We start from the raw sequence: 12,422 nt of genomic DNA on the forward strand, positions 1-12,422 counted from the left end.
TAGGAAACTACAGATACATCCTACCTTCCCCGACCGGAACCAGAGAAGAAAAAAAAAAAAGCCAGGTTTTTCCTTTCATGCCTGTCACGCCCCTTCTGCCTCTCTTTTTTCCTCCCGGCTCTCTCCCAGCCCCTCTGCTGGAGAGAGGTTGGAGTCCGAGGCGTGGGCCCCACACCCCCTCCTCCCCGGCCCTCCCCTCCCCTCGGTGGCTGCGAAAACTGGGAGAAGTGGAGCGGGATACCGTGCGATGCCTTCTCGGTCACTCGCGGAGGCACTGAGCATGCTCAGGAGCCTGGGCAGGTTCGGGCTGTAAGTAGGAAGCCTTTGGCGCTCCTGGGACACACACCCCACCTGGGTAGCATACTGCTCCCTGATGGTCCAGGTGAGTGAGCCCGGGGGGCAGAGGAGACTCGTCTCTGACTAGAGACTTTGCCCTCAGTAACCTCTTGAGTTCTCCTTCCCACTCCCAGCTTCCACCTCCACCTCCCCTGCGCCCCGGGGGTAGGGACCGGGGTCTGCAGGGGGTTGGGCTGGGTTGGGCTGGCCTGGGCAGAGCCAGCGCCGACAGCAACTCTAGGATTGCGCTTAGGTCTGCTCCGCCGCGGTGCGTGCGCCCGGTCGCACTAACTTCTTCGGCGGGGAAGCCCAGACGCGAGACTGATTTGCAGCTGTAAAACGCTAAGCGGGGGTGTCTCATCTCGGGGGGAAGAAGGAAGAGCCACTGAAAGTTCTGGATGTGAGTTTGGAGTATGTGACACCCTTGTTTTTCTTGGTCACTAAGGGCTCCCCTTCCCCCTTCCTCCCTCCCTCTTTTTCTGTCTCCCAATCCCCGCCCCCTTCCACTCCGCCCACTCTCATGAACTTTACCTGCTCGGAAAGTTGGGCCCAGTGGTTTTTGTAACTAGGAGGGAAATCCTAGAGCGGCAGCTATGTGCGGTGGTTTTCTAGTGATGATAGGAACTGAAAGGGAGTTGAATTTGGGGGTGGGGTGGGAGTGGTAGTGGAAGTCATTAACATTGGTCACTTGAAAGGTGTAAATTCAGGAAGTGGAAACTATGGAACAGAATTCAGACTAAGGTGTGTTTTTCAATTATTTGGCCACGTCGGGTGTCCTTTACCAACTGGAACCGATTGTTTTTCTTAGTTACTTGTTTCCCCTGTATCTCAAAAGTTTGAGAAGTGCTGTAAATCTTGAAATTGCAATCAGTCAACCTTTTGGGATATCCTGTATGGAAGGAAGATGGGAGTAAAGGTAGGGAATCGTAGAAGATGTACAGACACAGTTACAGCAAGCAATTGCTAAGTATCTGCTGTGTGCCAGAGGATTAAGTTGCAGCTAGATACCTGGATTCAAGACTGACTTCTGACTCCTGTGTGAACCTGGTCAAATCATTTAATCTGTCGGTGTTCTAGACCCTAAAGTGTCGGGCACTCAAACTGTTAACTTGCCTGGAAGGTGCTACCCTGCATCGAGAGATGAGTTCTCTCACCTGGGACCTTTCTCCAGCAATGAAAACACACCTCTAACCTCTATTCTCCAGGTGCTCAGCACTTTGGCTTCAAAGACAAAAGCAAAAAGTCTATCCTTGAGGATCTTACCCGATCTCGTTATTATTGTTGTTTGTTTTTATGATATCCGGAGGTAATGCCATGACAGGTAAGTGAATTGGATTTGAGTGAGGAAGGACTGTGTTAGGTCACTTGCCTCACGGTCTCCTCCTGAGGGTATCTATTGAAAAGTAAAAACATGTACTCAGAAAAAATAGATATGAAATACAAAGTAATTTCTGAGAAGTGAAGTTAGATTCAGAACTGGAGAAGTGCAGAAAGAATTCTCGAAGGAGGTTGTGCTTTTTTTTTTTTTTAAATTTATACACTTTAATGAAAGGCACATATTATATTAATATGATTGTCTGGCTACAGGAGTACACCTTTCCACTTTGCCCTTTTAGGAAGTTGTACTTTTAAGAACATTATTTTGAATTGCAAGTTATTTTTAGGGAAGTTAAGAACTTTTTTTGAATTGCTAGATTTTTAGAGGTTAAGAAGGGAAACTTCTAATGGCAATGAGATAGCTAAGAAAAGGACACCTCATTTATCAATCACCTTATTCCCTTTAAAAATGGTATGTTGGTATTTAACATGTATTGGTCAACCTGCTGTCTGGGAAAGGGGATGGGGGAACGAGGGGAAAAATTGGAACAAAAAGTTTGGCAATTGTCAATGCTATAAAATTACCCATGCATATAACTTGTAAATAAAAAGCTATATAAAAAAAAGAAAAAAAAACAAATAGAAAAAGAAAGACAAAAGAAAAACAATAAATTTCCATTTTATATATATATATATATATATATATATATATATATACACATATAAAAGAAAAAAAAACAAGATAGTGTAAAAAAATGGTATGTTGGGCTCATTTATAGTTTAAACATTATTAGCATTTCAGGAAAATAGGGAAGTTTGTTAAGTAATGACTTCATTACTTTCCAAACATCTGCCATAGGCAAATATTTAAAGATTCATGTTATGACTCTGAGTGAGCTTTCACTTAGGGGTGACTAAGTGCCGTTGTGGATAGAGTCCTAGGCTTGGGGTCAGGAAGGACTCATCTGCTTGAGTTCAAATCCAGCCTCAGACATTTAGTAGCTGTGTATCCATAGGTAAGTCAATTGACCTTGTTTGTTCCACTTTCGTTGTTGGTAAAAATGAGCTGCAGAAATAAATGGCTTAATTCAGGGGTCCTCAAACTATGGCCTGGCAGCTGAGGACGTTTATCCCCCTCACCCAGGGCTATGAAGTTTGTTTTGTGGGCCTTTAAATAAACTTTTTGCTTTTACTATAGTCTGGCCCTCCAACAGTCTGAGGGACAGTGAACTGGCCCCCTATTTAAAAAGTTTGAGGACCGCTACTTGCAAAGTTGACTAAAGCTTTCATTTTGGAAGTTAGTTCCTAGAATCTTATAGCATTTTGGAACAGAAAAGGATCTTAGAGATCATTTAACCCGGTTGCCTCATTTTACAAATGAATCTTGCTTTATTTTCTTGAAGCTTGTTAGTGACAGAGGCCAGACTAGAAGTTGGATCTCTCAGCCCTTAGGGTATCATTATTCTTATCAAATGGTGTATATAATGCTTTAAAGTTTTCAGAATTCTTAAAATATATTATCTTGCATGTCATAGTCTTGTGAGGTAGGTACCATAGATAGTATCTGCATCAGTTCATTGAAATCTTTTCATGGATCTCTAAATCCAGCACACTGTAAAAACAGCAGTTTTTTGTTTGTTTGTTTGTTTTTTTACTTTTCTTCCATACCTTCTCTCCCCTTCCCCCCCCCCCCCCCAGCCCTCCCAGATTCTAAGCACTTAGGTGTTATAATTATTGGATCTCCCTGCTAAGCTATAATGATAACAGCAACATTTAGATAATGCTTTAAGATTTAGCAAAGATTTTTTTGCTTTACATATTTGGGATGTCCAAAAAGTCTTGTTCAGTTTTAAGCTTAGTAGTCCATGAAAACGTTTGGGGGGACAGGTGCCTTGTTTGAGGTATAGCAAGGAGGCTGTTGTTATTAAATTGAAGGGTATGTGGTTGCGAATAAAGTGTAAGAAGACTGGAGAGGTGAGATGACAGATTATAAAGTTTTAAGCTTTAGTAGCTTAAAACCTCACCAAGACTTTAGGAATACCTGATAGTATCTTATTTGATCCTTGAAACTCCTTGAAGACATGGCCTAGATCTTTATAAAAAATTTTCTTTCTCACAGAGTCCTATAAAGGGCTCTGCCACATTAGGTCATTAATAAGTGCTGAATAAATGAAAATATACTTTACACCAGAATGATATTGAACATAATTTAGAAGTAACACTGAAAGGAATTTCAAATGCCACCTCTCTGAAAGATTCAGAATGGAATTAATGAAGTTTTTCAGTTCTACCTCCCTACCTTGTCATTCCAATGCCAAAATTACTCTTTACTGGGGGCAGAGCTACTTTATTGGTGATCTAAACAAAACACTCTGGGTTATTTTCACTTTTTCACTTTTTAAAAAAATTACAAATCAAATCTTTCTGCTTTCGCCTTCATAATCTTTCCTTCTGCTATAATGGTATCCCTTCTCTCTTTTCATGAGGAAACTATGATGTAGAGTTAAGGATGTACTCTCTCCCCTAGGGGAATGCTATAACAAGCAGAGACAGAGTTATTGAGGATGTGGAGGTAACCAGAGTTACTTTAGCAGTAGGATCAAGACTGATCTGATGCTGAGCTAATGAATAAAGAGTAGTATAGCCTTAGGACTCTTTATCACTTGGACCTCTCCCTGGGATTGATTCTTAGGTTTGGGGTAGGGCTAGACACTTAGGTGGAAGGTGGTTAGATGGCTCTAGTTATAAAGATTAGAGGGCTGTAGAAAAGACAGTGTAGATTGGTCTCTTGCCTTTGGATGAGGCATCTTGTGTGCCTATCCAGTGAATCTCTCAAGAACATTGCTCTCAAGAACTGACACCTGATCTTTGCCACATTCTAGCTAATTAGTTTGCTTGGACTTCCAGACCATCCAAGACAAATCTGTCTTGTTTCCTCTTCTTCCAAGGCTTCTTTGGCAGAATGTGAGAGTAGACTTCCCCCTTTTATTCATAGACTTTCTCACTATTCTTTCTTACTTCCCTCTCATTCCCTGTTTCCTCTCCCTCTCCCTCCTCAATACATACATTACTGATCAGTGTTTTTATCATAACTGCAATCAATTCTAGGCCTAGGTAGAGTTTGTTATTTTTGCTTACTTGCCAAGAGATCTTACTGACATGAGTTGAGGCACACCCTGGGTTGGAGCAGTGTCCTTGGCATTCTTTCATTCAGATGTTGGCAAGTTGTGTGTTCTCTCAAATGTATCCTTTGGATTCAATTGGGTAGAACATAGAAGGAGACTGAGTAGGTCTGTGCCTTAAAAGAAATCTTTTAATTGTCTCAAAAACATAAAAGAGTTTTCTTTATAGAACTATTGGTTTGTGTCATAGGAGAAGGGAACACAGAAGGAGAAGAAACCTTGGACTTGTTCTGATTCAACCCCCTCATTTTATAGAAGAGTAAACTCACTCCTAGAAGGGTACAGTGATTTATCAAACATCGCACAGGGAGAAGAGTCAGGATTCAAACACAATTCTACTAATCTCTATATTTAGTTCTCTTTCTGGGGCAGAGACATCCCAACGCTTCATGTTTGTACTCTGAGTTGAGAGTTGGCCTCTAGGATCAAATAAAAGTCCTCTCTTTGGCACTGAAAATGCTTTATAACTTGTCCCCTTCTATCTTATTTACATAATTCTCCAGCTAAATTGCTTTTCTTGGAATTCCTTAAACACAATGCTCACTCTCCCATTTTTTAACTTTTCCTGAGCTGCCTTTCTATGCCTAGAATTCTTTGTCCCATTCAGGTCTTTCCTCTCAGTTTTCCTGGCTACCTTCAAGATTCCGCTCAAAAACCCATCTTCTGCAGGAGGTCTTTCCTGGTTACTCTTCCTACTTCCTCCCTCCTTACCCCCACCCTTTTCAGATTATCTCCTGTTTATTTTCTCTGTATCCTGTATATACCTAATTATTTATATATTTTCTTCCCTATGAGAATGTACAGTCCTTGAGGAAGAAGACCATTCTTTTAACCCTTCTTTATATCCCCTAGTTTAGCACAACTCTTGGTAGGTAGGAAGTACTTAATGCTGGTTGACCAACTGACTATCTCATCATTGGGGTGTACTCTGTATAGGTATTCTCTGTAAACCCTGGTGGTAAAATACTACAGTCTATTGAGATAGGGAAAGGGAGAGAAGTCTTGTAGTGTTTACACAGTGTTGTTTGTCCTTCATTTTGGAAGAGGACCAATGGTATCACAGATGATGTCTTGACTTGCGAGTGAATAGGATTTAGGTGAGGCAATGCTGTGCAAAGTAATCAGTCTTACTCTTCACCATAAGGTTGTAAGGAAAACACCCTAAGATGTGGAATAGGCACTGGGTAGAAAGAAGCATAGGTGTGGTCGACTTGATGGGAATCAGCCTGGCCAAGCTTGCTAACAAACTTCAATCTATGGGTTTAGTGCTATTCAGGAGAGAGTGGTTAATCTACTTGTCAGGGAAAATAGTTGAAGCTGGTGACTTTTGCAGAGTACTGACAAGTGTGGTTTTATTTGCTATTGTTTGACTGAAAAAACTAGAATGGGATGTAGAATGGTTAAACTTTTTTTCTTTTTTAAGTTTAGATCCATTTAGATTGAAAGTGGTACTTATATGAAAGGCATTATGGCATAGTAGAAAGAATCTTGGATTTGAGATCTCAGGACCAAAGTTCACTTCTGATTTTATCACTAGGTGATTGTGGATAAGCCACAACTTGTTCAGCCTTTCCCTAGTTGATGGCATCCTTGCACTTAACATTTTTTTTTTTTTTTTTTTTTTTTGCCACTTCAAAGAGAGCTGCTATAAACATTTTAGAACATATATACTCTTTTTCTTTCCTTGAATTATCTTTGGGAATAGACCTAGTAGAGTTATTACTGGGTCAAAGGGTATAGGCAGTTTAACAACTTTTGGGGCACAATTTCAGATTGTTCTCCAAAATGATTGTGTCAGTTCACAATTCCACTAATGACAAATTTTCCATTTCTCCAATGTTTGTCACTTTTCCCTTCTATCAATTTAGCCAGTTTGATAGGCGTAAAATAATATCTCAAGGTTTTTGTAATTTACATTCTCTCTCTCTCTCTCTCCTCTCTCCCTCTCCTTCTCTCTCTCTCTCTCTCTGGCAATTGGGGTTAAGTGACTTGTCCAGGATCACACAGTCAGGAAGTGTTAAGTGACTGATCTCAGATTTGAACTCAGCTCCTCCTGACTTCAGGGCTGGTGCTTTATCTACTACACCAATTTGCTGCCCCTACATTCTCTAACAATAATGATTGAGAACGTTTTAAAAATTAAATTGTTTTGCTTTCTTCATTGGAAAACTGTTCATATCCTTTGATTTATTGGATGAGGAATGACTCATTGTTATGGATCTGATAATATTCTTTATATATTTTAGATATGATACTTTTGTATGATAAACTGCTTATAAATTCTCCCCAGTTTTCTGCTTCCTTTCTGCTCTTAGCTACAGTTTATTTGTACTAAACCTTTTAAAACTTTGCTTTCTATCTGTTTATTTGTCGTTTGCCTGTCCACAAGTCTGATAAGTAATACATTCCATGTTCCTCTAATTTTCTTATAAAGTCTCTCTTTATATCTAGAGATCATGTATCCATTTTGACCTTCTCTAACTTAATGGTTGTAAGATATTGGTCTATGCCCAGTTTCTGCCATAGTGTTTCCTAGTTTTACCAGTTTTTATCAGAAAATTAATTCTTATCTCCAAATCTTAAGTTTTTGCACTTGTCAGATACAAAGTTAAAGTATTTATTTGTTGCTGCAAATTCTGTGTCCACCCTATTCCATTGGTCTACCATTCTATTTCTTAGCTAGTACCCGATAGTTTTGATAATTACTGCCTTACAATATAATTTAAGATCTGGTATTGGTAAACCTCCTTCCTTTATTTTTTTTTCATTGTTTTCTTTGATATTCTTGACTTTTTGTTCAAAAGGATGACCACTAATTATGGAGCAGCTGAACAAGTTGTGAAAATCCTACGATGGAATATTACTGTGCTATAAGTCATGAGCACACCGATCTTAGAAAAACATGGAAAGATTTGCATGAAATAATGAAGAACAAAATGAGCAGAACCAAGAGAACAATAGCAATATTGTTTTTAAAGTGACATTAAATGAAAAATTTATTTTGACTATTATAAATGCCCAAATTAACTATGGAAGACATATGAAAAAGACTATCCAAAGAAAGAAACTGATAAAAATATAGAATAAATTTACATATAACTATTTATGTATTTGTAGACATACATATGATATACATACAATATGTATATGCATGTCCTACACCCACATTCACCCTTATTTGTATCTAATAGCAGTTATGTCTAGAAGAGGATGGGGAGAGATTAAAGAAAATTTATATGATGATTTTATATTTGAAAGGAATAGCAAGTTGTATATAGTAGATTTATAATGTAAAATACAATCATCTTTTTTATTGTATTATGTTATGGAATACTTATTTTATTCCATAAATATATTAATGAAATAAAAATAACAAAAGGGAAAAAATAAAGGAAACTAGAAATTTAAAAAATATAGATGATCTTGTTCTTCTTATTAGTGGCTTCTGTTATCAGAACAGCCTCTTATGGCTAGAATGCTACTATTTCTTTGACTGCAGGACAATTCCTAAATATTATTCTTGGAATTTCTGTATACAACTGATACAATTTTTTTTTCATATCAGTATCATTTCAATAGAGTTTGATATCTAAAAGAGTGCTTCTAAACATATTTCCATGTTTATCATGCTGCACAAGAAAAATCAGATCAAAAGGGGGGAAAATGAAAGGAAAAAAAAAAGCAAGCAAACAGCAACAAGAAGAAAAAAGGTGAAAATGCTATGTTGTGATCCACATTCAGTCCCCGTAGTCCTCTCTCTGGATGCAGATCACTTTGTTCATCACAAGTCTGTGGAAATGGCCTGAATCCCCTCATTGTTGAAAAGAGCCAAATCCATCACAGTGATAAAATGAAGGTCAAGCATAGATCCCTTATGTATTCTACTGTCATTCTTCTAATTCAAAATAATAATAATAACTAGTCTAGATATAAAGCTTTAAAGTTTGCAAAATGCTTTACAAATATCTTTATCTTCATAACAGCCCTTGGGAAGTGAGTGCTTTATTGTTGTTCAGTTATTTCAGTCATGTCCAACTCTTTGTGATCCCATTTTCTGTGAAGGAAATGGGTTGCCATTTTCTTCTGAAGTTGAGTGAAATGACTTGCTAATCACATAGCTAGCCAGTATCTGAAGCCAGATTTGAACTTGGAAAGAGGAATCTTTTTACTTCAGGATTGACACTCTATCCACTGCATCACATAGCTGCCCTGCCTTATTTTTTCCATTTTACAGATGAGGAAACTGAGGCATAGAAAGGTCAAGTGACTTGTCCAGGTTCACACAGCTTATATGTCACAGGACACTTGTCCTATGGGCTTTCTGACTTCTTAAGCAACACTGTGTTTCCAAATCATACCTTTTCCAAAACATGGTGGATTTGTAGATTCATCAATGCATTTTTCTTAAAAACTAAGTTCATTTTTCAAGTTCTATCCCTCGTGATCCTACTGTCCTTGTCAGGCTTTCGTATTCATCTTCTATTATCTGCCTTTGCTTCCATTTTCCTTATGTGATTCTAAAAAATAAATTGGAGAATGAGTCCATATCCATTAGGATCATGGGGGGGGGGGGGGGGGGATAGGAAGAGAATGTGGTGTTAGAGAGGCCTCCTGCAAAAGGTGAGATTTGAACTGAGTCTTGAAGGAAGTCAGAAATACCAGGAAACAGAAATGAAGAGAAAGAGCATTCAAAGTGTGGGTGCTAGCCAAGACAAAAGCATGGAGATGATGGACTTTCTTTTGAGAGAAATAGCAAATGGGTCAGAGTAGCTAGATCATGTTTAATCAGAAGATTAAAATGACTAAAGATTAGAAAGGTAGGAAAGGGCAACAGAAGATTATATATTTGATCTTGGAGCTAATAGGGAGTTACTGGAGATTATTAAAAGGTGGGGAGAGAGGGACATGCTGTACTTTAGGAAATCATTTTGACAACTGAAAGGAGGATGGATTGGAGTGGGAAGAGGCAGGAGGCAGGCAGGCAGACAAATTAGTAAACTATTGCAGTAATACAAATGAGAGGAGATAAGAGCTTGAGTTAGTGTTTTGTCTGTGTAAATGGAGAAAAGGGGATACACGGAGAGATTTTCTGAACAGTGGATTATGTCAGGTGGGTATGATTAAGAAATTGAAAATAATATACAAATTGTGAACCTGGATAATTCAGTATGACATTATTCTTGTTCACAATAGGAAAATTGAGAAGAGAAGGGATTTAGGAAGTAAAGAGAATGGAATTATGTTTTGGACATGTTGAGTTTGAGATACCTATTAAATTTGAGATGTCCAAATAGTAGTTGGACAGCTAAGTGGTGCAATGGAGAGAGCTCCAGGCCTGGAGTCAGGAAAATGTGACTTCAAATTCAGCCTCAGACACTTAACTAGCTCACAAAGTTACTTAACCTTGTTTGCCTCAGTTTCCTCATCTGTAAAATGAATTGGAAAAGAAAATGACAAACTGTACCAGGATCTTTGTCAAGAAAACCCCAAATGAGATATGAAGAGCTGGATACAACTGTTAAACAACAAAATAGAAGTTGTCAATATGAGACTGGAGTTCAAGAGAGAAATTAGGGCTGCCCTTAAGCTTCTGCCAAGGAAGGAACCACCAAGGTATTGTCAACTCCAGAGTAAGAAAGCTCAAGACAATTTTTTTCTTCCCAGAACAGAGTGTGTGTTTTTCCCCTGACAAAACAGCAAGTCTCATCAATTCCTCCTACCTGGTGGTAGTTCTTAATGTATATTTAGTAAATGTAAATTCACTGGACATTTTTGGATAGGGGATTTTGGCCAGATTATTATGGCGTGTGATATTTAGAAGGCTCAGTATTCTGTCCAATAGGGTTTGCATGCTGGAGAGATGAACTAGACTTGTGAAACTTAGGGTTATCAGTTTAGGAAGACCACAAAGTTTCTTTCTTGGCCAGGCATCAAAATGTAAAAGCAGAACTAATGTTTGTTACTTGTATGATGTACACACAGAGATATGAACCTGAAGATGGATGTGAAACTGGGAAATAGGTTTTGGGACATGAAGTTCAGGTAGAATATAGACAACCATAATCGGAAACTGAGCCCAAGAATCTTGGGTATTAGTCTAAGTGGTTCTGGGAAGGCAACTGTTGAACATCCAAGCAGTGGTCAGCGTTAGGGGTGTTCATATTAAATCAACAACAACTGATTGAAATACTTGTATATGTTCAAAGAAATATTAAGTGATTCCTCCTTGAAGTTTGGAAGAATAGATTGGGGTAGGATGATAGAGGTCATGATAAGCCATTTAAGCTTTAACTTGCTTTGTTATTATTCAGTGGTTTTTCAGTGGTGTCCAACTGTTCATGACCCTATTTAAAGTTTCCTTGGCAAAGATCCTGGAGCAATTGTCCATTTCCTTTTTCAACTCAATTTTCAGATGAGAAAACTGAGACAAACAGGATTAAGTGACTTATCCAGGATCACACAGCTAGTAAATATATGAGATCAGATGTAAATTAAGGAAGATGAGTCTTCCTGACTCCAGGTCTAGTACTCTTTCCATTATGCCACCTAGCTGCCCTTTTAATAGGGAGCTATTGAACTTGACTGATTGGGAGTCAGAGGTCCTGAGTTTCAATTTAGCTCCTTAATTTTATTTCCTTTGTGATCTAGGGCAAATTATTTACCTTAGTTTCCATATCAATAAAAAGCTAGCTGAGTTCCAATATCCTTCCAGCAACTCAATATATATTATACATATTAAAATATATGTTAAATCCAATATATGTAAACATTTATTCAATTATATTGCTACACAAAAAATCAAATAAAAAAGAAAAGAAAATGAATAAGAAAACAAAATGCAAATGAATAACAACAAAAAGAGTGAGAATGTTATATTGTAATCCACACTCAGTTCCCACAGTCCTCTGGTAGTTGGCTCTCTTCATCACAAAATCATTGAAACTGCCTCAATCATCTCATTGTTGTAAAGAATCACATGCATCAGAATTGATCATCATATAATCTTGTTGTTGCCATGAACGATGATCTCCTGATTCTTCTTACTTCACTCAGCATCAGTTCATGTAAGTCTCTCCAGGCCTCTCTGAAATCATCCTGCTGGTCATTTCTTATAGAACAATAATATTCCATAACATTCATATACCACAATTTATTCAACCATTCTCCAATTGATGGGCATCCGCTCATTTCCAGTTTCTTGCCACAACGAAAAGGGCTGCCACAGTTTTGCACATGTGAGTCCCTTTCCCTCCTTTAAGATCTTGCAAAGATAGTTTTCAACATTAACCTTTGCAAAATCTTTTGTTCCAAATTCTTCTTTCTCGCTAGACAGCAAGTAATCCAGTATAGGTTAAACATGGGCAATTCTTCTAAATATATTTTCATATTTACTGGACATATATCTTGCCACTGGACTCTGATGACTGGAGGAGAGAGTGAGGCTGATGACTCTACTGTTCTGCCTCACTTAAATCCAATTTACTTGCAAGTCAAGACATCACCCTATTGATGTCACTGGCCTTCAAGAATGAAGGATGAGCAGCAACATTTTAAACCCTCATTATCCTTCACGTGGATTTGTACACT

General features: G+C 38.3%; 1 protein-coding gene across 4 annotated transcripts in view; it reads left to right on the plus strand.

Annotated features, from left to right (window-relative positions):
* PTPN3 (protein tyrosine phosphatase non-receptor type 3) overlaps positions 1–12,422 on the plus strand; it is a 294,046-nt gene that overhangs the window by 50,324 nt on the left and 231,300 nt on the right. The window contains exon 1 of one of the 4 annotated variants that reach the window (XM_031969227.1): positions 30–382. The exons of 2 other annotated variants lie outside the window; for them this stretch is intronic. The gene's annotated coding sequence lies outside the window, so the exon portion shown is untranslated. One more of the 4 variants, XM_031969211.1, reaches the window with a different exon arrangement.

This window comes from Sarcophilus harrisii, chromosome 1 (assembly GCF_902635505.1).
Source record: "Sarcophilus harrisii chromosome 1, mSarHar1.11, whole genome shotgun sequence".
Lineage (NCBI taxonomy): Eukaryota > Metazoa > Chordata > Mammalia > Dasyuromorphia > Dasyuridae > Sarcophilus > Sarcophilus harrisii.